This window comes from Patagioenas fasciata, chromosome 3 (genome assembly GCF_037038585.1).
Source record: "Patagioenas fasciata isolate bPatFas1 chromosome 3, bPatFas1.hap1, whole genome shotgun sequence".
In the NCBI taxonomy this organism is placed as follows: domain Eukaryota; kingdom Metazoa; phylum Chordata; class Aves; order Columbiformes; family Columbidae; genus Patagioenas; species Patagioenas fasciata.
This window is the reverse complement of record NC_092522.1, coordinates 20,690,576-20,713,058: the sequence shown is the minus strand read 5'-3', so window position 1 is coordinate 20,713,058 and position 22,483 is coordinate 20,690,576. Positions and strand designations below refer to the sequence as shown.

Here is a 22,483-nt window from a genome sequence, read left to right as displayed (position 1 = left end):
TATGTTCAATGGGGGCAATAAAATTATTGTGTTTGCTGAGGGTTTTGATTGTGGGGTGACTATAAAACCGTGGTAGATGTATTGCTAACCCCCTCTCCCTTCCTCTTCCCCCTTTAGCCCCCCCTCTCCCCCCTTCCCACTAGGGACAGACAATCAGGAGGGAAAGAAGGACAGAGAGAAGAGAGTTGGAAAAATTAAAAATGTTTTACTAATGCTACTAATAAGAATAGAGAAAATAATACAAAATACACAAAACCAATCTTGAAAGTCCCAGCAACTGCAGAGCCAGCACCCAAAGTCCTGGATTGGACTCTGCAGCCAACCGGAGCTGGATTCAGTCTGTCACTGGGCCTCAGTTCGCAGGGACGGCCCACAAGGTCCTCTCCTAATGTCAGCCATAAGGAAAAAGGGACGAGATCCTCTTGATCTCCCACTTTTATATGAAGTATTCACGTGAATGGGATGTTATACTCAGTTGGTCAGTTTCTTGGTCACCTGTTTCTCGTTGCCCCTCTCACGAGATGTCCATCCATGCTTATCAATAACTTTGCATTCTATTGCTATGTTTACCAAAACATATATCTGGTTCTCCAGGAAAATGCAGCTAATATGAAGGCTTTAGCTGACAGGCAAATTCACTAAAAGAGAAACTTGGTTTTAACAAAACCAGGACAGTGTTTTACTAGGGACAGGGCATGTCAGTGATTCCCAGCAAAATTTTTAAAACGACGTGCTTTCTCTAAAATAATTTTCTGGAACACAGAAATTGTACTTAATATACATGATGGCATAGTAATTTCCTTCAAAGCTTTTCTGGAAGGTATCAGGTAATTACTTCTTGGCTCTGCTTCTTGCAAGTCATGTAGCTCACTCTCTGGCTGCTTCTGGGTCTCACTGTGATGTGGTTTCTACACAATGGTCCCAGCTCTTTTTCCATTCCCTTTTAAGCACATATCTAGTATGTTCAAAGTGGAGAAATGGAGCAGATTTAGGCAGCTGCTTCATCCTAGTGATCCAAACAGTCAGGATGCTGTAGCCCTCCTTCGTAAGTCAAGGAAAACACAGTAGACCAAGCAGCGAGCCTTAGTGCACCTATTTTGGTTACAGTGGAAGTTAAGAGACATCTTTGGCTATAAAATATCATAAGACATTCCTTTGAAAAGCAGCTCCAAGAGTTCCATTGTTAGCACTGGGAATTTTGACAATTAAATCCATGTGAGTTATTTGTTGTATTTGGGAAGTCATTTTTCTTTACTTTTTTCCTTTGATTATCCATTCATGTCACTTTTTTTTTTTTTTTTGTTATTGTCAGGCCATGTGTTAATATCTTCCAGGAAATACATGCATGGTTAAAAAATGCAAAATCCTGGTTTATGCTTATTTATTATATAGTCTTTTATTATTTTAAATATTAATATTAAAACAGTAGTAAGTTTATTATATATTTACTATTAACTAGAGAATCATGGTCATGGAAAACATGTTTTTAATAGGCACCTGTTTTATCCTAACTGTAATTGCAGTTCACATGTATATGCAACATGATTATTTAATGTTGCGTCAAATTTTTTAGCTTATGTGACAGCGCAGGAACTGCTTCCAACCACTTATGAAGCTGCATTTCCCCCATCAATACTTCTGTTACTAAGTATTTATATATTGCTTTGAATGTCTGAGGCGCTTTAGAAAAACCAAATCCTCTACTTCGTGGAAAATGCTAAGGAAAATGCTTTGGCTCATGGTCATGCAACAAAAATAAAGACAAAATGGATAAATTAGGTAAAAAACAGTGGTAAAAGAGCATATCAATGAAGTGAACGACAGGGAAATATTTTTGAGTGTAAGGGGATTAGATGAATCTATAATCTGTGATTTAGGATAGCTGTATGTTGATGTCATTCCAAGTGCAGTTACTATAGTAATGTATTTTGGTTTACAATGCTATCACTTGCAGAACACAGGCTGAAAAGGCAACAGCTGGTCATGTTCAAGTGGATGCCCAAGTGGTGTTACCTGTAAACTTGCTAACTCAAGTGATTTTTACAAGTGCACCAGATGAACACAAAACTGTGTTTGAGGAACGGACCCTATGAAAGCACCAAAAATAAGATAATTAAGGATAAAAGGAGGCTTTTCATTGCATGTGGATTGTGTATAAATTGCCTTTCCTCTTCCTTTCATATACTTTCTTCCTACCGTTAAAATTGGTAGTATTGTCATTTTGATGGGGCTGCCTGGTCATGCACTGCTCCTGAAGGGAAGAACTTAAATATTTAAACCCCATCAGACATAGTTGGTACAATAGATTATAAAAACCAAAGACTAGTCTGAAAGTGGCACTGTAAGTGCCTTAGAAAAGGCAAGAAAAAGGCCTGAATCTAGGCGAAGATGTGTGATACTCAGCCCTCAGAGGTGTTGCCAATGCTGTAACCACGGGATGGATTTTAGAGCCTTATGAAGGAAGAGTCAGTTGACTAAAACTGTATGAAATGACAGTGTAAAACCAGTAACATAAGTTTAAAAAATATGGAAATAAGGTAAATAATAATGAGGGACTGCTTGTGAGAGTGCCCTGGTTTCAGCTGGGATAGAGTTGATTTTCTTCCTAGTAGCTGGTATAGTGCTGTGTTTTGGATTTAGAATGAGAATAATGTTGATAACACACTGATGTTTTAGTTGTCACTCAGTAGTCAAGGACTTTTCAGCTTCTCAGGCAGTGCCAGGTGCACAAGGAGCCGGGAGGGGACACAGCCAGGACAGCTGACCCAGGCTGACCAGAGGGATATTCCATACCATGTGATGTCATGCTCAGTATAGATTCTGGGGGAAGCTGGCCAGGAGACTGGCTGCTCAGTAACTGGCTGAGTATCAGTTGGTGGGTGGTGAGCAATTGCATTGTGAATCACTTGCATCATCATCATCATTATTATTATTATTATCATCATCATCATCATCATTATCATTATTATTATTGTTGTTGTTACTATTATTATTTTCTCTTTCTGTCCTATTAAACTTTGTCTTCACCCACAAGGTATACCTTTTTATTTTTTTTTCCAATTCTCTTCCCCATCTCCTGAGGTCGGGGGTGAGCAAACAGCTGTGTGAGAAGTTTAGCTGCCTGCTGAGCTAAACCACAACAGAGAAGTTGCAAGATTTAAAAGAGAAATGTGCATGAATGCTCATACTGGATCTTAAAAATTTAAGGTTTGTATTTGTGGATGATTTCTGAGGAAAGTGCACTCTGCTCGCTGAGGAATTATGAAGCGCTTGAGTGATAACAGCAACTTTAAAGAGCTATTTTGCTCTGAAAGAAACCTGCTTTTTCTTCTTTTATATCAGCAAATTGAATATAACAAGGGAGCTGTTCATATTGTTGGCCTAGATATCACTAAGTAAATAAGAAATTGCTGCTTTTTATTTCAGCTTCTCCTGCAGAGCTGATGCTGTCCTGGGAGATGGAGTAGATTCTCTCTTTTCTGTAACCACTGACAGAAACACTTACAAAGCTTCATAGTGTTTCCCCTGTGGAAACCTGTTGACAATGGTAAGGAATAGGAGTATCAGGGTTTGAAGGAAATCTGGTTGCAAATAATTAAATGAACCCAGTGAGTCTATACAGAGCCTTTATTAGTGGTGATGGTGCAAGTGAAAGACAAAATTCATATTGACTCTGGGTCAAGGATAAACTTTTCACAACTGGCTGTCTGAGGCTCAACTTATGCCTTCTCTTCTTTTATGTCTAACTTCTAAGCAGGTTGCTTCAGACTGATTGCATGACACAATAAATATGAACTCAATGTTTTCAAAAACCTCTTTTGCAAAAGCAGAACCTTTTTTTTTTTTTTTTTTAACAGCAGCAGGACAAGAAGAAACAAGTTGTTGAAAACAGGCAGGGGAAACCGGTTTTGTGCTCCAGCAAAAATACTTTACAAAGGAACTAACAGAAGAAGAAATATATATAAAAAATTAAAGAGTTCTGGGTGTTTGCTTGCTCAGAGCTGTTGATACACCCAAGATGATCCAAAGGAGTAGAGAAAAATTGTGAGTTTAATGCCACCTGAGGTCAGCAATAGTTTTGTGAGATATATTTACATTTGTCTATTATTTTTGGAATATGTATTCTGGTCACTTGGTCATAGTTTCTCTTTGCTAAGAATGCCATGGATATTTAAAAGCTTGCTATCTGTTGTAACTAATACATTCACTGCTGCTTTCAATGGTTAAGACAGCAACTGCCAAAAGGTAAGAGTTAGGAGTAAGAATTGTGCAAAAAAGCATAAAGCTTTAAGTACAGATTTCCAGAGTTATGCAAATCTAGAAAATTGAAAGGGGACAGTCTCATTAGCCCAGGCAGTGGTTGGATCAGTTCCCACAAGTGGAAGCAGGTTTGTGCTTGCAATTTCAAGGAAAGTAGGTTTCTACAAGGTGAGGGACTGGCAACTCAACAGGTAGGCAGTGTCATTTCTAGTGGAAGGTGGTACGTGGACTTGAGATCTAGAAATGAGGTCCAGGTGACTCATATTCCTGAAAAATATCCCAGGATGCTATAGAAAAGGGAACAGATATTTAGCCCTGTGCCTCTTCTAGTTCCCAGTGGATTCCCTCACCTAAATCACTTGGGGTTTCCCTGAGAACAAAGATAATCACAGCATTCCTCCTGGCTCCTCCCGCAGAGCTTTCTCCAACCATGCTGTGCACTGACTGCTGCGTGAAACCACATCAAACCCACAGGCAGATGCAGCGTGGCAGCTGCGAGTCCTGATGCATGTGTGCAGAGCAGGTGTTTACTCTTTCAGTGCTGGGGCACTAATGAGAGAGGAACCGAGTGGCTCTTGCTGTGGATCCAGAAGCAGTTGATGTGATCTGAGAAGCTGGCACACCTGGCAGAAACTGGAAAGGGCAATGTACACAGCAGGGCACTGGCTAAAGCTCAGAGGGAAGAAGGGTGGCATGTTCCTTGGGAAATAATGGGCAGGGCTGGAAAAACTGACAGTAACCAGTGGCCTTTTTTGTAGGAGAGAAATATCCTGATTGTGGGTGGATGCACAGCTTCCTTGTTCCACGTCCAGCTCTGAGGGTAGCTCCTGCAGTATCCATGGTCTTTTGAACATGCTTGCTGTCCCAAAGCCACATTGAAAGTAGTATATAAGTGTGCTCCCTTTCAGAACCTCTCTGCTGCCCTAATCCTCACTCTGGAGTGGCTCTACTCAAAGCTGCAGTGTCTTCCAAAGCCACTTAAATTATCCCTTTGCTCTGACACATACATTTGTGAAGATGAAGGAACTGGTTAGTAATGTCCAAGAAGTGAAATAATATTTTAGTTAAAATAAGCTTATTGTTCACAAGCATTGTTTCCACGTCTTCCCTCTGAAGTTGCCAGAGCTGCTGCAGTCCATTGTTCTGAGCTCTCCAGGTGCTCAGCAACTCTGCTGCCCATGGCAGCACTGAATGAGTCAGACAGGATAGGCTGAACAGGCTTGTATTTAGACTCATATCCTGGCATGTAGGAGGTGCTGAAAAAGATATTGTGAAAGGTACAGAATGAGGTTTAAACATATTTTTTAAAAATTTCCATTGCAGGGCCCAGGGGTGGAAGTCAGGACAGGCAGGAATTTTCTGAGGCAATGGTGTCCAGTACCCTTTGCGGTTGCAGAACTAAGTCACAAGATTCACTCTATAAGCTAAAATGTTTGGGTTTTTTGCCTTTAATTCTCCAAACAGAAGGATGTTCTAGAACCCAAGATGCTTTGTTAGGTGCTTGTTTTCATTTTCTAGCATGAAAGTATTCACACACTGTTTTATCCTCACATTCAAGATTACCTTTGAATTCACAGAGCATTTTCCATAGTTTATGGCAAATAGCAACCCTACCCTGCCTCAGCTTTCATTCTGCTGCATTAAACAAGCCATGTTCTGGTAACCTCCTAAACCAGATTTTTCTTTTCCTTGACTGTGCTAGCAAATAATCTCTGGACGTGCTAGATTAGCTGCCTCCTGCTGAAAAAGGGTGGTCAGAACTGCATGCAGGTTCCCAAGGGTATGGCAGAACCTGCTGGCATGAATACTTCCCTGCCATGAGCCTCCAGCTATGCATCCTAAGATAAGTGTTTGCTTTTTATGCCATTGCATCGTATTGGTAATGATTTGCATTGTATAACTGTTGACTACAATTGCATCTTCCTCTTCTCCCGTCACTTCCATAAGAAGATCCCATACATCAAACTTCTTAGTTCATTGCTTTTAATAGCAATTTTTTTTTGTCTCATCTGTTTGCTGTTTCTTCTGTCAAAATCTCTAAAGGAAAATATGAAAAAGGTAAGTTCCAAGAATAATATCCCAGGATGTCATTGGTAAACTTCCCCAGTCCAGTACTTTCCATTTAACTTACTCAACACTGTTTCCCTCTGCACTTGCAATTCAATTGAAATTCTCCAGAATTGCTAATAATTTCCATTTCAGGCACTTCACTACAGTCCATTATTCAGTATCAGCCATAAACTATTTCCCTTTCCCAGAACATCAAGAATCCTGAAAAAAGCAGATATCAACTGCCAATAGTAAGCTCACATTTGATCTCACTGACATCCATGTCTTTGTGCTTCAAACTCTTTCTAAAGTACCCTTGAGGTGAAAATTGCAGGCCTGGATTTTCCTGGATTACAATTTTTCTTTGCCTTTTCTAAGTATGAAACATTTCTAAGAAATGGAAGAATTCTCTCAGCTTTTCTCTAGCCATCTGGTCTCATGCTTACCATCGCAGCTCCATGTTCCACTGCCTTCAGTTTTCAAGTCTCTGTGATCTGAGAGCACTTACAGCTCTTGACTTTTCCAGTACTTCACTTGAGGTAATTGCCACTTGTCCTTCCCATTATTTGCCTTGCCTACCTTCCACAATTAATATTATCACTGGAAAAAAACAGCAACAAAAAACTGGTTCTAAAAATTAGTTGTATTTACTCATTATGACCCACATTGAGCATAAAAACATAGCAAAACTTGTCTGAGTTTTTATCCAGGTCAAATTCCCCTCAAGTAGCCTGGGCTCAAGCCATAAGAAAATGGGTTTACCACCGCACGGGTTTCTTAGAGATTACCGATCTTTGGATTTAGATCCTTATTAGGTTTAGCGGAACGGATAAGCACCCCCTGAAATGCCTTCTTGGAAGCTGCTACTTTCGTTCCTCCAGCTGGTTAGTGAAATGCACTGGGAAATGCAGAATTCTGAGTTCGGTGCTTAAATCTAGCAGCGATTACGTGTGACCTTCGGCCAGTCCCTTTCACGCAGCTGTGCGGGCAGGAACACGTTACGGTGTTAAGCACCCACGAATACCGGGCACCCGAAACCATCAGTTAAGAAGCCGCCGTCTCCCTTTGCTCTCCCTCTTCTCCCAGCCACCACTCCTATCCTAGCTTTTCCAGTTTTCCCTCCCGCTGTTCTGTCGCCGCTCCGGAATTACCCGAACACCCACGATTCGGGCCGAGCATCCGCCGGACCCGGCCCGCGCTGCCCGCCGGCACCACGGGGACAGTCCCCGCGGCGGGGCGGGGCGGGGCGAGGCGGGCGGTCCTGGCAACCGATAGGCAGGTGGGCGGGGAGGGGCGGGGCGAGGAGGGCGGTGCTGGCAGCCGATAGGCGAATGGGCGGAGAGGGGCGGGACGGAGGCCGCGCAGGGGCGGGCGCGAGGATGGGCCCTCGCTCGGTTCCCTCAGCTCCGGGCGGGCGCGGGAGGTTCTGGCCGCGCCCCTCCCCGCCAGGAGCAGGTAGGGCTTGGGGGGGCGACCGCGGCCCCGCACCTTCTGCGGGGGAGCGGGACGGGAGCCGGCGGCCTCCCGGTGCTCTCCCGGCCTGCTTCCGTGCGGAGTGGGGGCAGGGTGGTGGTGCGGGGGCCGCCGCAGCGGGCGGGCCGAGCCCGGCCCTGGCCCCCGCCGCTGCGGGCACACGCGCGGCTCCCGGGGCCGCCCGGTGGGCCGGGTTGCATGGGGCAGGGCGGGAGCGGGGTTTGGCGGTGCGGTGGCCTGGTGGCTCGGTGAGGTTATCACCGGGTGTTCCGGCCCGCGAGTCGGCGGCCGCGGCCGGAACCTCCGCTCCCAGGGTTCGCTCTGATAACCAGCCCGTGGCCGGGCCGGACCGGCGTTTGCTGCGGGAGCTACCGAGGGAAGCTCGGAGAGGCAGAAACAGCGCGGCCCGCTCTGAAGCTCTGTGAAGCTGGCAGCTTCTCCAGACCAAGCGCCGTGTTGCAAGAGGCCCCGCACGCCAGCTGAAAAGCCAGTCTGGGGTGTACATACGTAATGTGTCTGCTGTTCTGCTGTAAATTTTATAGAGCCAGCAGATAGTGTATGTGCAGGAGTCTTGCTTTCTGAACTTAGCTTTAGTTCTTGAACGCATATAAGTACACAATAAGTAGTCCATTATATGTGCTTATTGTCAAAAATAACATCACGTTCATGACAACTTCTGCTGTCAGAGCCCCAGTGCAATTTTATTGAATACCTTGAAGTGCTTTAGCATTTTATAGCACTTGCAGGAAAACTTTGTGCTGTAACACGTATTGCAGAATCTGGAGCACAGGAAAAAGTTGGATCCTGTATTATACAACTATTTTTTTTTTTTAAATATATATGTGCAGTGGTAGCTCTCTGTAATGTGTGGATATCAGGAATCCTGTAGTTACTCTTCAGTCTTGCCAGCACAAGTGCATGCATATTTGATGACTCCTTTAAGTTTTGTTTTATTTTTTCCAATAATTTTTATATTTTTCATTTTCAGATTGAGTTCAGTTAGAAGAACGTATGGCTGTCAAACGGTAAGCATGGTACCCTGTGCTGTGCTAAACTGCTTTCAGTGGTAGTTTGGCAGTACTGCAAACAGGAGATTTCTGTCCTTTCATTTAGTATCTCTAACCATTTCATGCTGTTTGTCTAAACTTCTCCTACTAATGCAGGGAAATCACTGCTCTTCTGGAAGACCTTCCATTCTGTTTCACCAGGACATCCCACCTGAGTCCACATACCTTGGATATTATTAGTACCTCAGGCAGTTTTTTTTATGCTCAGAACAGACATTACTTCGAGGATGATGTTTTTTTTCCCTTCCTTTGGAATAGTTTTCAACCTTTTACTTTCCTTTTGCCTTTCTAGGTATGCGTGTGTGACATTAACTGGTTGTGATGTTCTTGTGCCTGAGCTAGCAGGCTCTGGAGGTTGTCATGGGTGCACAGCATGTTGCCTTGACATTTCACGGTTCAGTACTGTGTCATGACATGGTAATATTATTTCTGGATCCAAATTAAAATCCTTTGGTGGAGGGATGTGCATGCTTGGGCCAGGAGGTGTTGCCACTGGTGTGAACCTGGGAAGTCACTCTTTACAGTGTTGGGTGGGCACATGCATTGTAGCATTTGGGTCTTCATGTCACCAGCCCAATGACAGGGCTTGTTTCCCTGCCTGCTTTGCTTTGGTAGCTTGCGTGCTGAATTCTTTTCACTCGTATGACAGGTTGTATTCTCCCCTCTGGCCCCTTAGAGTAAGAGGTGCCCTGGATACTTGCAAATGCACGTATTCTCTTCTGTTCAATCTGCTTTTCTGTGTGCAATAAACAAAGCTTTTTGTATTAATTTTCACATGTCTGTGTTGATTTCTAGTTGTTGCAGCTTTTGTTATTGTACTTTACAAATCTCACCTCTTCCTGTTACCATTGACTTAATCAGATCTGGCTACTTTTCATGGTGTTTCTTTTGTTTCCTCACTGTTGCACTGGCAGCACTGTTTAAAAAGCTTACAATTGCTTTCCTGTCTTTTTCTGACTTAACAGGTTCAGCTGTCATCTCTTCTACATTCATGCACATTACTTGTTCCTTCGTGCATTTCGTGAGAGTGTCTGATGTGCTACCTGTGCAAAACTGTTGTGGATTCATGCATTTTACAAAGCTTTGCTCTGTTTTGTTTTGCCATAGCCTCTGAACAAATACCAGAAGGCAGCAAATGTATTTCTCTTGCCCTGCCAAAGAGATTTAGTGACTTGGAGCTTAAGGGACTTTCTAGTCCCTCATATGAGAAAGTTGTTGCTGTCGTATTTATGATGACTATAAAGCCATTCAAAATGTAAACTCTAATTTCTCCTTACTGGATGAAAATAATAATTGAAATAATTAGTAATATTTTTGGCCTTGTTGAATCTAAAAATGCTTAAGCTGAAGCAATTTGATAATGCTGTGGGAAGAAATAGTCCTGCCCTTCCCAATGGCCTCTTTCTTGATCTTAGTGGTGTGCCAGCACATGCATTTATACAGTTGCATAAGACTGAAGAAATAAACTAGTTGGAGAAAAATGAGCAGTTTTCATCTGGATCTCTTTTCCAAGTTGAGGATAGGGTGAACTGTTCATGGTGTCCAAGAAGAGAAGGCTTTCATTTATTTACTTCAAGTTTAGCATCTGTAATCCACTGTTAAAATGATTTTTGTATTAGAATGTAGATTATGAGAGGTTCCCAAATAGTGTGATAAGCTTATTTGGGGAAATGTTAGAGTAAATCTATTCGCTTAGCTGCTTGTGTGTAGGATATAACCCCCAAAATGAGTCTGCTTATAAGTCTACTACAGACTACTTTTTCTTTTGCCTGTTTACTCATGTGTATAGGTTAAAGATAATAAAACCAAATATACCTTAAAGCTCCATGAATTATTTCTGTCACGCGAACTGGCTAAACAAATTCCTGAGTAGAGAGTGCTATATAGCAATCTCCAGAATAAAAATGTAGGTTGTCTAGTAGAAGCATTGCTTTTACCCTGAGTATTTAACCATGAAAATTCAAGATGCAGAATTCCAGTTTTTCAATTGTAAGCTATAGTCTCTGATAGGACAATAACGCCTGTTTCTATTAAGAATAATGTTTTTATTATTTGTTACTGAATTTGCCTGACTAGATGTCTTGCAAGTGGTAACCAGCTCTAATCTGGTCTTAGTAAGTGAACCATAACTAGAATGTCACTTGACCTGGTTGTTAGGAAAATGTCAGTATGACTTTGTACAGCCATTTAATCTTTCTTCTGTCTCCTAGATTGCGCTAAGGCAGGAAAAGTTGTCTAGAAACAACATCAGGGTGGAGGTTACAACACTGTGGTAAGTGTGCTATTTTAAAACATAGAAGGGAGAAGCTGGGAAAGGAGCTGATATGGAATTGAGAGTCCAGGAGTGAATCACTCGGTGATGAATTGTCTGCAGCTTTGTGTGGGAAGATTAAAGTGGTGAGAACTTTAAAAGAGTAGAAGGCGGTAGCTGGTAGCTTGTGCTTCCTCACGGTGAAGGAAAGGAATATACATGCAGAGTATGAGGAAGGGTACTTGAGCTTCACATTTTCATAAAGCTATAAAATGTAACAATCTATTTATCATCACTGTGTCCTTGCTAATTATAGCATTACTATTTTCATGACTGCTCAAGTGGTAAACTGGGGAGAAATATAATGTTTTCCATTAATAACATGCAAGTTTAGTGACCAAGTCAAAACTAGAAGCTGGCTATCCTTAACACCATACTCTGCTAAATTTACTAATTAACTTCCTTTGTTTGTAAGAATACAATAGTATTATTTTATGTTTGCAAAAAGAAAATATTTTAGTCTCATTGCACATTGTATCTTACTCCAATAGGACTGTTCCAAAGTATTTCTAATGAGGTTATTTATTTTTTTTCCTCCTAAAGTGGCTTTCTAGAAGATGACCATAGAGGATCTCCCAGAACCCTCCTTGGAAGGAGATTCCCTCTTTGAAAGAGAACGGTTCTTATTCCCAAATTCTGAAACTTCTGTTACTTTTTCTGTTGCTGCTGCACCAATGCCTTCAGACTGTGGTATGTGCTTTTAAGAGAAAATGAATGTGATCATCAGACAATATATTTGAATAATGAATTGTAAGAAAAACTCTCAACTCTTAATTTATTCCTTATTTTCAGAAAAAGTTTACTGCTTGTTAAATGAATTCTCTATTCTTTTTTAAAGGAAATTAAATATGAAGACCTGTGCTTTTTCTGTTGTTTTGATTGCATACATTTAAAATATACTATCTTTTCCTTCATACTGTTTCTTCTCTGTGTGTGGTCAGATGTTCGTAGGTTTTTTACATTTTGATGTGGAGCTGGATATTGTGTTAAATGTTAAATTGCAGTATTTAAATGTAGTTAAGCGTCTACATCACATTTAAAATCTCTAGAGTTAGACTTTCGTAGTTTCAGTGTGCAAGCAATACACTATAGGGGAATATTTCTCTTGGAAGTGTAGGTGTTTGTGGTGGTAAGGACTGTGAAATGAGTGTTTACAGATAACGATAGCAAGTATCAGTGATCAGCTTTTGAAATAATGTTGAATTGTCTTCACATGTATAAATTATTATAAAATTTAAAACATGTATAAATTATTATAAAATTTAATTAAAAATTAAAACATTAAATATCACTGTAAGGATCTTCATAGATAGCTACAATTTTAATGTCTTTGAATGTTGCAGAAGATGTTAATAGCATCTATATAGCTTCAAAATTAGTCTCCACCTCTGTTTTTCCCATGCATTGATTACAACAATCAACTGTATTCAGGAAAAATAAATACACATAATGTAATGTTCTGTCTTTGACAGACTCAGTGTTCTTGAGACCCATTTGATGAGTTAGCACAGGTTGGAAATTTAACAGTTCCGTAGGATATATTTTAGTACATGAACACGTGTTTTTACATGGTTCAGCCGTGTTCTCATAACTTGTCTTTCCTATTCTACTGTAACTACTGCTGTGATTTATTCCATTCTGTTTTCTTATCCCTTAGAAAAATTCTCCATTCATCCTTCTTTAGCCATTATGTGTTGTGATGTCTCCTAATACCACCGCAATATCACTTGCTATCAGACCTGCTCAGTCTATGCCTACTTACTGAATAAAAAAAATTTCGTTTTATAGGAGGTTACTGTAACCTGTGTAACAGTAATATTATGGAATCGGGGTAAAGAAGGTTAAACCACAACAGACAAAGATTCTTGGTCGTTACATTAAGTGCATTTATTTTTCCTTAATACAGTTGAGCACTGTAATCAATGCATGGGAAAGATACAGGTCAAGAAGGCAGTGTTTTAAAGTATTCTAGATGCCACTGTCCTTTTGTGGAACTTATTGTTTTAACAGATTTTCTGTAGCATTTCTTGGTTTGCAAACACTACAGCTGATCACCTGTTAAGCACTTAGGATGATCGTTATTAATACTTAATATATTCTCAGGTTTTTACTCTAGCATGCTGGTTGTAACAGTCTATTAAGAGTTGCTTTCTGATATATAATTTGCTTCAGGTTCATAGCTAGAAAGCTTCCTGGTAGACTAAAAAATCACGCATGTTGGGGAAGATCATTGATTTTGTTGGCTAGTTGTCTGTTTACTTCATAGCTGTCAGAATGAGATCAACTGTGGTTTATGCAGAAGTTACATATCAGTAAATACATCAGTAGATCTGTGTCAATGCATGGGATGTAGGTAAGAAACATGTTTTGTGTAGTGCTGGGAGATAAGGGGTTTGCTTTTTTTTATTTTGGTGTGCTAGGTACAGGTAAAAATTCATGCTAAATATCAGTGAAGTTGTCCTTTTTCATCCTCGTTGGATCAAGGCAATGCAAACTCAAGACAGCCAGGAAGTGAGCACCATATGTGCTTTTATCTGTTAATCCAAGCTAGAAGTATGATATGCTCTTTTTGAGGGAAGGTAATGATGACTCATCTAGAGGTAGTTTATATCATGTCATACACCCAGATGGTTGATGCTCTGTTTTACTTAACCTGTATGTCTGTTCTGAGAGCCTTTTATCTGCGATTGATGCAAGCTGACATTGTACATTTATTTGAAACCTTTTTAAAAGGCAACTCCCTGATAGCTGCAGTGGAGCCAGAAGTTCATTGTTTTCCATGATTCAGTAATTTGCTGATGACAGTAGGTTCTGCTTCCATTCCCTCTCCTAATAGCCATTGCTATCCAGATTCTTTCATACAATTTTCCAGAGTTTGAAGAAATTCCACAAATTTAAAATACAGTATGTGTATATACATGCACACACATACACCTGTAAGTAACATGAAATACTATACTTTAATAATAAGGTGTTTTTTACACCTATACTTTGGGTTGCCTTCAGCAACGTGAGGCTTAAAATCTTAAAAATACATCTTTTTTCCATTCTTGGTTTGGCTTCATTTTTGAAGGTGTTTGTTACCTGCAGCTGCCACCAACTGGGATTGATAGATTCATGAAATACCTGAAAATACTGGAAGCCATGGAATGCTTTCCTGATTTGTGCACATGTTTATATTTTGGTATGCTTTATGTAAATTGTGATGGAAGAAGGGGGAAAATACATGTTTTGCAGCATATGGAGAAATCATGTACACATAATCACTGAGAGATCAAGAGGCTTGTCTGTGCTAGGCAACAGATTAGAACCAGCAGTCCTTTGCTAGCTTGAAGGAAGAATATTAGCATAATCATTGTACATCTCTCTTGGTCCTTGCCTAAACTTAAAATCAGTCTTGCAGTACCATTGTATTGGTGGCTAATTCACAGCTTTTTCAGAAGTACAAGATAAATGTTAGTATTAAAGAAAAAAATAGACCAGATGCTAAACACAGTTTTCTAAATTAATTCAATATTCTGATTTTTCCACTGTGACTTGTAGTAAAGTGACTCTCTCTGCTCTTCTTTGCCCCTGGGTTTGAAACGTTAGAAGCATGTTAAAACTTATGATTGTACATAATGATTCCTTTTTTTTTTTTTTTTTTTTAACAGAGTTTTCCTTCTTTGATCCCAATGATGCAGCATGCCAAGAAATACTTTTCAACCCCAAAACATCAGTTTCTGAATTGTTTGCTATCTTAAGGCAATGGGTTCCACAGGTCCAGCAGAACATTGATATTATTGGGAATGAGGTGAGGTATAAATGGAGATCCTTGAATGCTTTCAGTGTTAAAGTATTATGGTGACAACAAATACAAACAGTTCAGGGAGAAGCAGAACTAATCATAAATGCAGATACAATTTCTGCCATGTAACAAGTACTTAGTGATCAGTGCCTTGTATTGCACATGTTGTCAGCGTTCGTTTGGAAAAGGGAAAGATGCTGGGTGAAAAATCAGTGCATATGGATTGGTGGTAGAATCACAGAATCACGGAATATAGAAACAATGTTTCTTCTCAAAGCAGTTATTTAGACACCCTTCACCTTGGTGTTTCAGTTTCATACTTAGCAGCAATCATAAACTCCAATGTCTGACCTTACAGTGAGGTCTGACCTTAAAGGCAATGTTTCCAAGGCACAAAATGAGGTAGGATCTGAAATCTTTTTGCAACCTGCAGTAGGCTGCTTTGAGAAGGCGTCTTGTTTCTAGTAATTCCATCCTACTTTCCTATTTTTCTTCTGGATTGCAGGCTTTTCTAGCCAGGTGGGAAGTATGGCAAAGATTCTTCCTGCCATAGTATAACTGGGGGCTTTTTGGGGGGGGGGGGTAGGGGGGAGGAGCGGAGGGAGGCAGGAATTTTTGAGAGACCAAAGAGCAAGCAGAAAGACTTGATAAATGATGTTGTTTTCCTGTTGTTCAGTTAAGCAGTTAACTTTTCAGCATGTGAAATGTATGTTAGAAGTAATAATATAAAGAAACTTTAAATTCTGTAAACAATGAAGGTTAATGATATCCACATAATACTATTTATTACATTTGTGCATGTTGCTCAGTTCTGCAGTTAGACTCTATTCTGACAGGCTTCTTTTTTATTAGCTGTTGAAATGAATCCAGGAGTCCATATATGTGAAATAACTTACTAAATAATACTGATGTCAGTGATATGCTGGAGCTAAAATGTGTTTGTTTTCCACTTGTTTCTCAGATCATTAAAAGGGGTTGCAATGTGAATGACAGAGATGGACTGACCGACATGACTCTTTTGCATTACACTTGCAAATCAGGGGCTCATGGTATTGGTGAGTAAAGAAACATCATTATATATGTAAAAACCCTGACAAAGGCTAATCCCATCAACTATTACTGAATTTTTCCTTGCAGTAGATTTTTTTTTAGTGATTGGTTTTATCCCTTCTAGTGGCCATCAGAAAGGAAGATACAGAACTGTGGTGTGGTTATGGCTGTGGCAGTTGGGAGTAAGTTGAGTTAGTGGTATAGGTATTGCAAACAATGTTATCAACAGAAACATATATTTAATGCAGCAAAGGCTGCTTCAGACTGAGGTGCAAACTGTGAACTAAGCTATCGACAGTTTTCTTACGTCAGTGAAACCAGAACATTTAGGTGACTGGCTTTCCTTTTTTTTTTTTTGTTTCACCCTGATCATGTCAGAAGAAAACAATAAACTTCATTTGCATTATTATGATCGTAAGTACTGGAATAAGAGTGTATTTAATTCTGTTTGAACACATCGATTAGCTTTTCTATGTTGTGCTACTCTTTTGTTGACCGAAACCCAGTTCTCTGAATTTGAACTAAGTTTCTGAGTGAGGTCTGACAGAGGTTTGCTTTTCTGGGGGCAGCAGGTCTGTTAACATAAACTTCAGTATTGTGAAGTGTAATTTTTTTTTCTTCTATCAGATACTAAAATCCCTGTTTTTGATGGGTGACATGTTATTTACGTTAGAGATAAACAGGTAGTGTTGCTATATACTATAGTAGACATTTCAGCCCTTCATGATAAAAGGCAAAGCTTTCCTATGTCCTAATCTTAAGAAGAAAGACATCTACTAGTAAGTGTTCTGCTATGAGCCTTAGGGGTTTAATGTACATTATGGTTACACGTAAGCATGTGCATATTTTTGATGCCATTTAAATAAATCCCTGATGCACATTTTATGAAATTTGCTTTGTAGGTGATGTTGAAACCGCTGTAAAATTTGCGACGCAGCTTATTGATTTGGGTGCTGATAGCAGTTTACGCAGCCGCTGGACAAATATGAATGCCTTGCATTATGCTGCCTACTTTGATGTTCCAGAACTTATTAGAGTTATTTTGAAAAATGCAAAGCCAAAAGGTAGGCATTGTTCCTTTTTCTTTCAGGTAGTTGTCTGTATTTTGTTACTGTGTTGAGCCTAAGCTGGTGGATAGTGGTCTTTAAGAGTGGGGTTTGTTTACCCATTATATTATATAAATATTTCTTGTTCTTTTAGTCAGCTTCATTGGTTCATTTTCTCCTACCATTATTTTTTGTTGTGGTTTAATGCACTGATTCCATTGCTGTTTTTTGAAGTTGATAAACTTGAGCTTTGTAAAAGATGATAGAGAAATATCTAATAGAATGGAAAGCAAACAGGTTAATTCTAAGCTGTTGAGGACTACAAGAATGTATGCAGAAAAACGATGATGTAAGTATTCTGGTGAATTCTTAGGGTTTTTAAGATGCCTTAAACATTGAGGAGTATGTTTGAAATGCTGGGAGAAGGGTAAAGGAGAAGTGGGAATTTGGCAATGATACGTGGCAAACTAGTGACCGAAGCAACTTTGACATGCTCATTTTTCCCACATCTTGGCTATCTAGAAGGTCATGTGTAAGAAACAGTTTGACTTTAGTGTTTGGCATAAATAAATGGTAACTTTTAGGATGATAATATAAAGGATTGGTAATTGGAGTCCTATTTACACTAATGCAAATGGAAATACAGAAATGGTTCTGAACCAGAACCATTAGTTCCTACTTTTGTCAAATATCAAAACCAGTAAGCAATTTTAATACTAAAATTGTACAAATGTTTCTTTGTTCCAATGAATATCCTTCTGATTGTGCTATTTTGCAAAATGATTAATTCCCTTTTTTACTAGTTGAAGCTAAAGACTGTCTCAAAATTCTGAAAAGGTGGTAGGTTTTTGGAGTACACAAGGGTTGCTTACCGTGTTGCGAGTCATCATGGAAATAATTGTTAAACAGAGCTGTTATTGGTGTGATGTGCTTAGGAGGTAATGTGCAGGTTGGTAACAAAAGACGAAGCAACATCACATTTCAATAGTCTGGTCTCCATAATTTGCATCAGCAGATTAATTCTTCTTTCAGTCCTCACTTGCGTTTGGTGTTCTCGTCTCCTGTGCAGTGCCTACAGAAGGGATGAGGATTTGCTCAGATTTCCAAGGAAACTACTCTGGTTAAATGCTTTGCTTGTTGGTAACTCTTGGATCAGCAGATGATTTTTTTTTTTTTTTTTATTTTAAGTCTCAGAAAATGCATCAAATGATTTGCCCTAGCTGTGACATGGAAACAATGGATGGTCTGAATTAACAGAAAGAATAATCTTAGCTCCATGCTACATCAGGCAGTTTTCAGAGAAGGGAGCATGTACAGAGAAGGCAAAAGTGCCTTGGGTGGATTCATGCTGAACTGGAGAAAAAATGGTTGATGTATAAATAGCTCCTCAAGACAGTGCTGTACTGACTCTGAGGCACCCATTGTGAAACAGCTGGTACCACAGATGTTTCCTTTTCATTTACCGCTAAACTATGTCCTTTATGACATTCTGCAGTTAAATTCTTTATACAGATTTACTCCTCGATGGTTAGAATAGAGAGCTAATTTGATCTTAGATTTTTAAAGGTTTTAAATAGAAAAATTGTTAAAAGCTTAAGAATTAGAAATGTTGTGTGGTACCATTATGGAGTGACTGTAACCTGCATGGGTTGCTAATGACAGACTATTGCTGCATATTAATATTCCATAGATAGTTTGGGCATAGTTACTGGATAACATTTGATATATATGTGTTTCTTTTTGTCACATGGACTATGCCAACTTAGACATAGAACAAAGGTGTAAGAAAACAGGGTTTACAAACTCCAAGTGTGAAGCTTGCAAGTCTGAGGAAGTCATAGTAGTCTAATTTGAAAAAAACAAACCCATAAACCTATATATCAGTTACTTTTAAAAATAGGAGTATGTACAGCTGTTGCTGACTCAGCTGATGTTACTGATCAGCATCTCTGCAAACTGGTTCCTCCTATGTGTGCAGAAAATGCTTTGATAGCCTTATCAAACATGGAAGTTTCCAGTGGTTGTTTACAACTGCACAGCTTCTACTGAGTTTTAAACTGGCAATAGTTATTTGACATTTGATCTGTAAAAGGTACATTTGCATACGTAGCTGTGATGTCAATGCAGTCTTTTTTGTGCATGTGCCAATTAAATTTAAAATAGCTAAGTTTGTGTTCATACTGGTGCAACTGTAAAACTGTTAAAAATTTACCTTTGATCGTTATAAAATTCAGAATCAATCTTTTCTAGTATATAAGGTTGACATATATATACACAGATGTAATTATCTGTCTTCTATATATGTTGATGCTTTATTTGCCCTCAAAATATTAATTTAGTATAGCTATATAAGGATGTTGATACAGTTGGGATATACTTTGTCACACTGTGAGAAAGGCTAGTGCTATTTGTGATGGAGACTGTAACTGGAAAATACCAGGAGACTGTACAACCCTGAGGTAGAAAGTTTTATGTTCCTCACCAGTATTTCAAATTGGAACATTATGTCTAATACTTGTTGGCTTTTGGGTTGTGTATTAAATCAGTTGGCATTTTTAATAAATGGTCATATACATAATTGACTCAAATTGGCATCTCTTGCATAGTTTAGGAGAGGAGCCAAAGACTAAATAGGCATTAAAACTTCAATCTTATAGAACAGTAATAACTTCATAGCAGATTGAAAGATACATTGGAAACAATTGATGGAAATAAGTAGTATGCTAAATATCTTCTAGACAAATACAGTGCTCTATTTTCCAAACTATCAGTGCAAGACCTTTCAGAATGCAATTCTTTGAAAACGAATTATAAAAATTGCTAGCTCTTACTTTGTTCTTGGCCATTAGTAACTAAATCAATGTAAAGCAGAGGTGTAGTAAGCTTTTGCTTGCCCCACTACCTGCTCACAAAGGAAAACAACTGGTTGAAGATGCCTCTCATTTTAAAATTTGATACCTAGAAACAATAAAATAGAAATATTTTCTGAAACACTAATTTACATGCAAACCTAAATTTACTAACTTGTTAATGTTGGCACAGTAGATTGGGTATCTTGATAGCAACATTTTTGCAGTTAAGTCATCAGTATTATAAAATGAATGAAAGGAAATGCTCATCTTCCAGATTGATTCATGGTGTGAATAAACAGATGCAGTTAAAGTTGATATTCTATGTAGAATCACTTCCTATATGCATTTGGTACATAACTAATGGTATCTGTATACATGTTAGCATAAACTGTAATAAATTAATGTCCTCTCAAACAATCTGTAGAGTGAAATGTTCACATAACACTTACATACCTCACATGTGATGTTTAATTGCAGATGTGGATGCCACCTGTAGTGATTTTGATTTTGGAACAGCTTTGCATATTGCTGCATTTAACCTGTGTACAGGAGCTGTCAAGTGCTTGCTGGAACATGGAGCAAATCCTGCCTTTAGGGTAAGGAGTTAGGCTGTAGATTCACCAAAAAGTGAATAAGTGGATAGACTGAACAGTCCGTGTGGGGTTTTGGTTAGCTGAAAGTATGTTACATGGAGTGATAGTGCCTCAGAAAAATTATTTGTAACTCATAGTGGAGGATTTCGTATGCTTTCTCATACTCTTGTGTTGAAGTTTGGCTTTGTGTCATGGTCTAGTTCAGTAGTTCAAATAGCTGTCAAGGTGTTCTTCTGTTTGTTGCTTGGACTTTCATTTGTTAATACTCCTTTGTGTCTTGCAACGGTTGTCACAGCAGTGGTGGATCTTTCAGAAATACAGCAGTGCACTCTGTGACTTCCAGAAACGCAGTGTATCGCTTAGCAGTGGACTTAGTCTTAGCATAAGTAACTGGTAATGAAGAAACATTAACTGCTTCACTTACTAACCAAATAATTGGCGTGAGTCATAGTATAAAATGCTGCTGTGTGTGTAGCCACAAATCTTGGCTTTTAGTGTTGTGGGTTTTTGTTGTTGTTGTTTTTTGGTGTTTTGTTTTTTTTTAGCATAGGCATTATTTCAGTTCTCCGTTTTCTTCTTTTTTTTTTTTTAAATGAGAAATCATGGTTGTTTTAAAGCTACTCAAAAGCCATTATTTTATGTATCACTGATGGTATGAAATCTTCTGGAACATCATTGTTCATACAGTAGTTCTTCATGATAATTCAATCTAGATAATTTAAAAATGCTGTTTTTCTCCTTTGTTTCGTTACTATTGAGTGCATGTACATGTTTCAAATTCCATGGCAGCTGTATGTTTGAAAGGCTGTTGTCCCAGGGAGTGCTGGTTTGTAGTTGCACAAGCCTGAGCTGGTGAAGCTGCCCTTGAGAAAACCAGTCTGGTGCCATGGTGCCCACTTTTGCTGCCTTGCCTGTGCTCGGTCCCGTGCCCTGTGGTAACACAAAGATTTGTAGGACTGGTGTGACTGAAACAATCGCTCATGTGATGACTAAAAACTCAAAACAAGCTGCCAGCTCAACCTTAACCTGGCTATATCGTGGTTTTAAGGTACTGTGACTTGAATGGGGCTGAACTTTTACTTATGGAATGACTGTAGATTTTTAGAAAATGATAGGTATTTGATTCTTCAATCCCATGATAAAGCTCTGACCAGAGACAGTGTGTAGAGCTTGCTCATATGAGGACAGCAGTGTAAATGCTGAGTAAGGATGATAGTTTTCTAAGGATGAGACAGGGAGATTTATAGGGGCTCAGGGAAGGTTGAGCTTTCAGTCTGTTTTTTAAGGGAGCAAAGCAAACAGAGTCTTACTCTATGTCATTCCCTCATTGGGTTTCTGGTAATTTCTGAATCCAGGGGCTCAGCTGAGACAAATTTGGAAGACCAAGATAATTATGTTTCCACAGACTGTGAAAATTGGCAGATAGGTGAAGATCTGTTACTAATGCCTTCGCTGAAGAGATTGCGGGCAGAACTTGCCATCATAGCAGCCTGGCAGCCCAACACTGCACTTGCAGTCTGGCTGTGGCCTGGAGTTCGAGTTGTCTCCAGGTGAGCTGGTACTCCAGCAGCTCTGGCCAAGGGCCAGTCTCACCTGGGACACAGGGGAGTCACAGTCACTGCCTGCTGGGAATGGGAAGTGTTTGCAAAGGACTCTCTCCTTCATTCATCTCTGACACAATAGTCTATGTCTAAATCTGAACAGCTTTATTCAAGTATTTATATGAGATATCAACTTTGTATAGTCTGTGCATGCAATATGTATTAATTAAATTCTTACACTTGGAATAAGCCTCATCAAGGAATAAGCTATACACTGAGTAAAACTAAATTCTTTGGGAAGTATTGGCATTACAGTATTGGTATTACAGACTAGAATTCTTGTTTACTTTTCTAAATCTATGTTAAGTTACATGTATACATACAGGTGTGCTTTTCATGTGTTCTGAGTAGCAATAATGTTCTTTAAAGTAAAATTTCGGTAACTTAGCACTTT

General features: G+C 39.4%; 1 long non-coding RNA gene and 1 pseudogene across 1 annotated transcript; both read left to right on the top strand.

The window, feature by feature from the left end:
* The first annotated feature begins 1,382 nt into the window (after positions 1-1,382).
* On the top strand, positions 1,383-6,751 carry LOC139827519 (uncharacterized). The gene is made up of 3 exons (XR_011738168.1): positions 1,383-3,547; positions 3,858-4,044; positions 5,963-6,751. It is a non-coding gene; the product is annotated as an uncharacterized lncRNA (long non-coding RNA).
* Positions 6,752-7,641: 890 nt separating this feature from the next.
* LOC136099419 (CAP-Gly domain-containing linker protein 4-like) overlaps positions 7,642-22,483 on the top strand; it is a 32,572-nt pseudogene continuing 17,730 nt past the window's right edge.